The sequence below is a fragment of the Vidua macroura genome, chromosome 4 (assembly GCF_024509145.1).
Source record: "Vidua macroura isolate BioBank_ID:100142 chromosome 4, ASM2450914v1, whole genome shotgun sequence".
NCBI lineage: Eukaryota > Metazoa > Chordata > Aves > Passeriformes > Viduidae > Vidua > Vidua macroura.
In genome coordinates, this window is record NC_071574.1 from 41,385,252 (window position 1) to 41,393,784 (window position 8,533).

Consider the following 8,533-nt stretch of genomic DNA (forward strand, 5'->3'; position numbering starts at 1 on the left):
CCAGGACAACTCTGTCCCTGCTCCCCTTGTCAGCCTCTGCAGCAAGCACTGTGCTTGTGCAACACAGGCTTGTCAAGAAGAAAACGAAGAGCAGGTACAGCTATCACTGACCAGTGTGCTTTCAGCTAAGGAAGGCGAGGATGGATTTAGAGGGAGTTTTGACCGGGTTTAGAGCATTTATTCCCCATTCCTTTTTCTGTATTCATTTTGAAGTCTGAGGTATGCAACATACAGGGATACCAGCCTGCAGAGGCCTATGCAGGTAAAATAATGCCTGTGAAGAATATAGCACAAGTCATGATTGGGTTCATACAGGTTCAGCAATACTTTTCAACTACCGGAGATCACATCATTCATTCAAACTAGCTTCAAGCATCATTTTGCAAATTGATTTTGACTAGACTAAAGCAGAATCAGAGTGGTCAGCGTGCATATAATTTTCTGTAGTTAAGTGCATTAAATTTTTACTTCCCATGAAACCATTTCAGGCTGAACGCAAGGATTCTGAATCTCACTGCAAGTGATACATATTCACTTTAAAAGCTACATTAATCGTTCTGGGAACCTCCATGGCCAGGGATAGATACACTAATACTTTACCCCCTGCAAAGAGTAGTAGACAATTGTTGTCTTTACACAGCTCTGGAGCCCACACAATTTTCCCAATGTTTAATGGTCAGCATAAGTGAAAAGAAATATGAGGTTTACCACTTTGTAATCTCATTAGGCAATTTAAGCCCCCAAAAGTAGAATTATGAGACTTGCTCTTTCCTACACTTTCAGTTCCTTTGTAAAGCATGTTCATGTTGTGGGCTTGTTTATTCTCCTCTAGTGGTCCAAAAAGTGTGTTCATCTGAAGTACAATTGTCCCTAGCAGCATTGCCCAGACACTGCTGTTTTGTTAATTTGAAGACAGTCCTGGAGTTCCCTAATTTTGTTGTTGTTGCTTATGTAAATATCAAGTATTGTTGCCCTGTTCTTTTAAAAGTTTTAAAGTTCTTCTAAAAGTTTTCTATGCCTTCTGATGTTTAAATATTTCTACTAGAGTTTCTCATGCATGTTCATGTAAATAATGATTGTTTTACATTCTTCTTTGTGGGAAGAGAGAATTGATAAACTGTTAGTTTAACCAGTGTGGTTGGAGAGGTAACAATTTAATCCTCCAATCTACTGTCACTTTTAGAATTCTATATATTGCAGAGTCAGACATAAACTTCCTCTTTTTTCCCCTCTTTTACATCTAGCGTGAATGTGTAAGTTATTTCATGTCATAGTACAACAAAGTATTTTCTTGAATCATTCACAGGTCTCTCAATTTTAGATTCCCATCTTGTAGACATATATGCAAAAGATGGAAATATGAGCTAGTGTATAGATTTTCTATGGCAGAATCTCAGTTACAGCCAGTAAAACAGCTGCTGTCAGAAGCTGGCAATGTAGTGTCTTCAGCATCTTACTACAAGTGACTTAATTCATTCAGCTTGGCAGTCTTTTGCTTTTCACCTTATTACTTGAACTGGAAGTCATGGGAGTTAACATTTCCTTACCCAGTAGGAATCCATTTCTTTGTGAAGCTAGAGCATCCTTTGGGTTTGCACAGTCAATGTGCTCTTCAGTGAAACCACAGAAACACCAAGCAAAGAACACAACCCATACTGCTATCCATATGGACTTACTCTAGTCTGCATTTTAAGTGAGATTTGACAAAAATTATTATTTGTATTGATAGAGCTTAAGGTTTCAGGATGCTTCAGAGAGCATCACAGTACAGAAGTCAGCTTCTCCCTGAGTATGTATCTGTGTGTCTCCAAATCTTGAGAGTCATAAACTTCACAAGAGAGTGACAGCAGGTACCTTTTGACCTCCTAATGATGTGGACTAATCTAAATTTTATTTATTTATTCCTAAAGTTAGTATGGTGGTTCTTCTGTTTGAGTTCCTCTGTTCCTTCATTGGAATTACAGTACCAAGTTAGACACAGCCTCACAAAGAGCTGGAAGGGTAAATGCAATAATGTGAGAAGTTTAGTGAATCAAAGCAACACAATGTCCACTAGTACTCCCCACTCCAATGTATGAGTGGCACTTGTTCTACTTCTTCTTGAACCCTAGTGCAATCTACAACAGCAACCTTTAATTATGGGCACTTAGAAGCCATTATGAAAGCAGGTAAGAGGCAATATAGAGAGGGGTATGTCAGTTATGAAGATAATGACAATTTCCATCTTGAAAAGGGAAAAGAGCGTAACTTTAAACACACACAGTTAGCTCATGGTGTCATTACACTTCCACTAAAAACCAAACGCAATATTTAGAGGTGATGATTTATACGATCACATTCTTTGTTTCTGTATTACATCTGAAAACGCTGCCACTCAGTGAATGCTAGGACACTGCTAGAGCAAAGTCATAAATCCAAACAAATGAATATTTTGTGGAGAAGTTAGAGCAGAATGGGACAGTCCAGCAGGGACAATTATCACAAAGACCACAACACTTCTGATCCACCCCCACCAGTGCAGGCAGCAAGGACACCCCAGCAGTGCAGCCCCTGCAGATGGTTCCACACTGCCAGGGCCAGCACAGGGCCAGCTGGGCAGAGCTGGGCACAGCAGGAGAAGGTGAGGACTCAGCACCTTCAGGAGAGCTAGGAAGGGGCTGCAAAACCCTCTCAAGTGGGAAAAGGGTACAGCCATCACTGTCCTGGTTTCAAAAAGGCATATTCCCTTCTTTTCAGTATTGCAGGGACTTCCCAAGCCTGCATACCTTCCCTCTTCAAACACTGGTTGTAATTCATTAAGCAACTTTAGCAAGAGCCTGTTATGCATCAAAAGAAATGTACTTCTGTGATTGAAAGACCTTGCTAACAGTTCCACTTCTGTAAGATCAATCAAAAGCTTGAAATAGGATGTCATGTAGAACTAATGATAGTTGCACAAAATCTAGAAGGGAAAGGCACTGAAAGAGTCAAGCATAGCAATATGAAACTGCTGATTTCTGCTTTAGGGACTTACTCAAAACATTGAAATGAGAGAGGGTAGATTTGCCATCATTACACTGGAAGAATAAAGAATGCTTTAAGGCTCAGTACTTCAACCTTTGCAAAACTTTTCCATCACCATCCCAATCCAGACTCCAAAGTGAGGGTTGACTGGGTTAGAAAATTAGCCTTATTCTTCAGGGAATTATTTTAGATATACTGTCAATATAGGAAATTACTGTAAGTATGAAAACTCATGTCAGTTGAGCAGTGATTGGAATATGATTTCCTTGAATGGTGGAAGTCTAAGAAACTAATTTCTGAGCTGTGAAATGTATGGGCTTATTTATCACCATGCATCCCTCATTGGGAGATTCTGGTTTAATAGAGTGTTACAGATATATATTTCTATAATGCTTTTCATTTCACATCTGCAGGCAATTATTATAATAAGCCCTCTCTCATTCTTTAAGATATGTTTCTTATTATCAGTAAATTTATGAGAAATTACTTATAGTTCCCACTTGAATTTACATAGGAATTGTTATTGCATGACAACTGGGATTACAAAGGTGATACAGACTTGCTAACCATAAATTAGAAAACTGCACACACCTTTTAACAGCAATCTAGCCAGAATGTAACAAACTGTAAGTCAAGGAAGTATGGGGCACCTACAGCATTTTGCTCATCTGCCATATTGAGATTTGAGGGGAAGGGAGGAAAGAATCTGAACAAATTTATGGTTGCTTGAAATATAACTATTCCTTACATTCTAGTGGATTAAATTGATTTTGTTATTTACCTTTTAAGGTTCAGAGAGCTAGGAAATGCAGAAAGGGAAGATCTTTCCTAGCAAGCAATTGTTCTCTCTCGCATTGCAATATCTTTTCAGTTAAAAAAAAAAACAAAACAAAAAAACACACCAAAAAACAACTCCAAAAAATCAACCAACCCCAAAAAACCCAACAACAAACCAGCTTTTCTTCCCTTTCTTCCCTCACAGGATTTCATTAGAATTTATATATCCCCTCAGTAATGAAATCTATCTAAGTAAACCTATTGTTTAAAGAGTCCATGACATCCTGTCATTAACAAATTAAAGCACTAACATTTTCAGTATTGGTTAAAGCTTAAATATACACTTTACTGTTGTTCTCTGCCACATTCATCCTTACCCCCTTCTCTCTACTCCCTCCCACCTTCCCTACTTTACATCAAGAAAAGCTGAAAGGCCACTATCTCTTCAGGTTCCGTCAGCAGGGCGGTGAGGAGAGAGTCAAGTCGAGGTGCCCATGGCTACTCTGGTGGAAAGAATGGAGACATGGAAGGAGGGAAGGCGGGACAGCAGGTTCCTCCTTTCAGTTCAACAATTGCAGCCACCCAGAAGCACCCTCAAACACTGCCCACAGAGGTGAAAGTGGTGATGCACAGAATCCACCTGCAGGTGTAATGCCCCATGTACTGCAAAACCGGGTATAGCTGAGACAAGCAAGAGTGCAGGAGTTCCAATGAATGCTGCATGGGTAGATTGAGACAATGTCTGCCCACATTTCATATCAGCCCAGAGAGAGAGAAATCTTGGAGACTGCTAATATCATGCCTCTGCAATGGTTATGGGATAGTTGTTTCTACTTTTACTAATTGATGATGATTGTATCTTGGAAAGGTCCTAAGCATCTGCTGCAAAATATCACACATTTTCCAAACATGTTTGCATAGAGGTGAAGGCTACTTCCATCCAGGGACTGAAACATTTAAACAGAGAATGTTTCATCCTAAATGAAAGTCAGTGAAGAAGTTTAGGTTCCGACTCCAGGAAAACAATTATGAAGATGATTAAAATTTGCACTCCCCAATATGAAGATAACCTGTGTTCACTTGAGCAGGCATTGCTTTTGATTCTTTGGCCTGTCACAAGACTCTACTTTAAATTTACATGGTACTTTACTGAGAAAGTGACTATTTTGAAATATACTCAAGTTTTTATATTATTTGTACAAAATTCCATGTAGAAGAAGGAAGTAGCTGCATGAGTTAAAGGACTGTACAAAGACATGTTACTGAGCTTGGTATACACCTGCAAAGCTACATTCACTCATACAAGAACAGCAGTACTACGCTAGGACAAGCCAAAACTTTATCTAGCCCAGCAGGAAAAGATGATAAAAACATGGTAAGGATAGATTGCTGTTGTTTCCATCCTACAGTGTAAAAATCTCCGAGTCTGGAATTTAAATCTAACATTAGGACAGAAGTTTCGTTAAAATCTTCCCTGAAGTTGAAAATATTGTGAACAACACCATCTTGTTGGTATATTGGCATTTTGGTGTCCGGATTCTGGCATCTACATTTTGGCAACAAGACTCTAGCCCTAAAAATAAAATGGAAAAAAGTGAATCATCTCAACAGTGATCTGCTTGAAATCTAGTATCTTTCACTGTAAGATATGATCTAAATATCACTTTTTTTTTTTCTTAATGGAAGGATACACTCCCAAGTGAACGTACAAATGAGTTTCCTATAATATTCTGCCAGATGCACAGATGGCATGAGATGAGGAAAGTGCTCCTTGCATCAAGTGTGTGATGATTTTCATAAAGTACAGGTTCAGTGGTTAGGAGCAATACATCTGTACTCATTTAAAACCCCTTTATACTACAGCATATTAGCATGCTTCTCTTTATCTAATTATCACTTCTCCACAGGACAATGATCACAGAATTTTCTGCTATTGCGGTAAATGGAAAAATGGGGCATTATATCCTTCCAAGAGTGCAAGTGAATTTCACTATCTGACCCATACATCCAGTTATACAGATTGTAACCCACAGGAACACCATTGACAGCAGGTTGCTGCAATGCTTTTAACCAGGGGAGTTTCTCCAAAAAGTAAATTTTTGGAGAAACTCCCCTGATTAAAAAGTAATTTGGAAAAAGCTTCCATACAAATTCAAAGAATCAGTAAAAATAACTTTTGTCCATCTCTGTCTTATAAGACAAAATGTAGCAAATGACAACTAATAGACAGTTACTTAGCTTTCCTTTAAAAAAAAAATCTCTGCTGACAGAATAAATGCAGCCTTCCTAATAAACCTGTTCTAATGAAGCACTGGATTATGGATTGTATTTCTTAAGGCCATGTTCATGTTCTCACATTTGGTCCTCCTTTTGTAAGCAACACTGAGACTTAGAGGGATGTGCACTGTCAGAAGGATGGGCACTGTCTGCTCTCTTATAAACAACTTTCCTCTTGTTGCAATCCCTTAAAGGAAGTAGCATTTTTTGGTTGTTGTCATCATTAAATCATATTCAGTTTATGATTTGCTATAATTTTTAATTCTGGTCTAATATTCACATTTCTTGCAGTACACATGCATCCTCTGATGATGTTGATAAGATAAAGCCCTTTCCCAGCTCCTAGCAGATGTATGGAAGATGGGGATCATTACCCTTCCTCTACTCCCTGCTAGTATCCCTCCATATACCATGACAGAAAAGCCTTTGTCTCTCACCTCTGCATGTGGCCCTGCTTTTAGAAATGTTCGCTGAACTCATTACTGAACTCTTACTTCATCTCCACAAATGCCAGCCTTTTTGAAATTTCTGAATCAGAATTAAACTATGTCCAAATTGTGAAAAACTGGAAATGAGGTTGGTTGAAGAAAGGACCGGAAGAAGATATAGCCTGGGAACATCTGATTAAAGATCTGGAGCCGAGTTCCTAAATACTGTGAGGCATAGTGCATATGAGAAGAAAAGATGTGTCTGTATGTAGCTGTGGCACTTTTCCCCACTTAATAAAAGAGTAGTCACATCTCTTTGATTATTTTCTAGAGCACAGAAAACCTTAATGTGCAAATGATTTCACAGAACATTTACCTTCGATGTGGTCACATTGTGTTCCACAAAATACAGCAAATAAACTTCTCAGGCTTGTACAGGAGGTTTTACCTCCAGCCAATCTGGGGTAGCCCAAGCTGCAAAGCCAGGAATCTTCACGGGGCTGAGGAGAGCAGCTGCAATGAAGAGGAGGGAGCAGTTCTTATCAGAGTACAGCAATCGTGCTGCACCACAGCCCTGAACTCCCAATGCAACAGGATCTTTTGACACACGGCTGACTACAAAGCTACATGTTTGGTGCAAGACCAGAAGTGGGCCATGGAAAAATTTTCATGTTCCCATGGCAAAAAGATAACAAAAACCCTGTCTCCTTTGTCTTTTGTATGATTTGGCTTTCTATCAGAGAACAGCAGGACTGAAAATACACTGATAGGGCCTGCTAAGTGACCTAAACAACCTAAACAGACAAAGATCTTTGAGTGTGATTGAAGATACTCAAGTTTCAGTAGATGGATCTACAGCGTCAGGTACTGCAGCACAGCCTGGGACTGCCACAGTCCCCACTGCCAGTTGGAACAGGAATTAAAGGCAGAAATGAATGACTCTTGCAAATGAAACAGAAGCGATAAATGCATAATTTGGGAGTTCCCAACAGCTTAGGGAAGAAGCAATAACTGATAGCAAGCTAAGAGCTGCTGAGAGCAGCCTAACATTTCATCAGTAAAGGAAGATTTAGAGTCAGCTGGGCAAACTGGGACAAGAAACTGTCTTTGGGAATGTGCCTCACAGAAATGCTGCAAACTAAAGTATAAAAAACATCTTTGAAATGCTATGTATATGAAGCATTAGACAATTAATATAGAAAACTTCAGACTCTGCAATGCCATGAGCATCTGAAACAGATAAAAACCTAATTTATAGAGACATATCTAGGGCCCTGGAGGCAAAAAATAAAATAATTTAGATCATAAAGCAAAGAAACACTGGTGTTAGAATTTGGTATGAGAAGCAGTTAAGGGAGGGGGTTGTCACAGGATTCATAATACAGCTTATATCTACATACATCTTGAACTTCCTTTGACTACCTTGCTTTACTTTGATTTTAAATGGAGGCCAAGGGTGTGGGTTGGAGAATCAAGAGCTCAAGAGTTTCAACTGAAAACATATTGACAGCCCTAAGCATTAAGAAAAGTCTTCTGTTACCCAGACACACACAGGGCCAAATCCAAGAAGGAGCATTAAGAGCACACATTGCAGCCATACACCAAAGCTCTGCTTAGCCAGTATCCTATTTCTGTCAGGGACTGGCAGAACAACAGGGTAAGGAGATAATGCTATATCATACCCTCAATACCTTTTCCAGCTTTCACATAAATGCAGGTCAGGGGCTTCCTAAGTCTAGAGGTTGTGTCTTTGCATTTAATGGCTTGCTCATCAATTGTCCAAGTACTTACTGAAATTACGATTAACTACAAAAAAATTTATCTCAGGCCAACATTACAAAAAACTCTTGCCTGTATAAGTCTTAGTGAATGGTGAAAGATGGTCTCTTCCCCCTCTTTTAAAATCAGCACCTAAATAAGTTTTTCTGCTTGTTTCCCTTTGAGGGACTAAAATATATTAGACAACAAGAGACAATAGGAGGGCTTTCTAGTTCAGATATCCTAGCAAGACTATTCAAGCTTTCACAAAACTAGCCAGAAATATATAT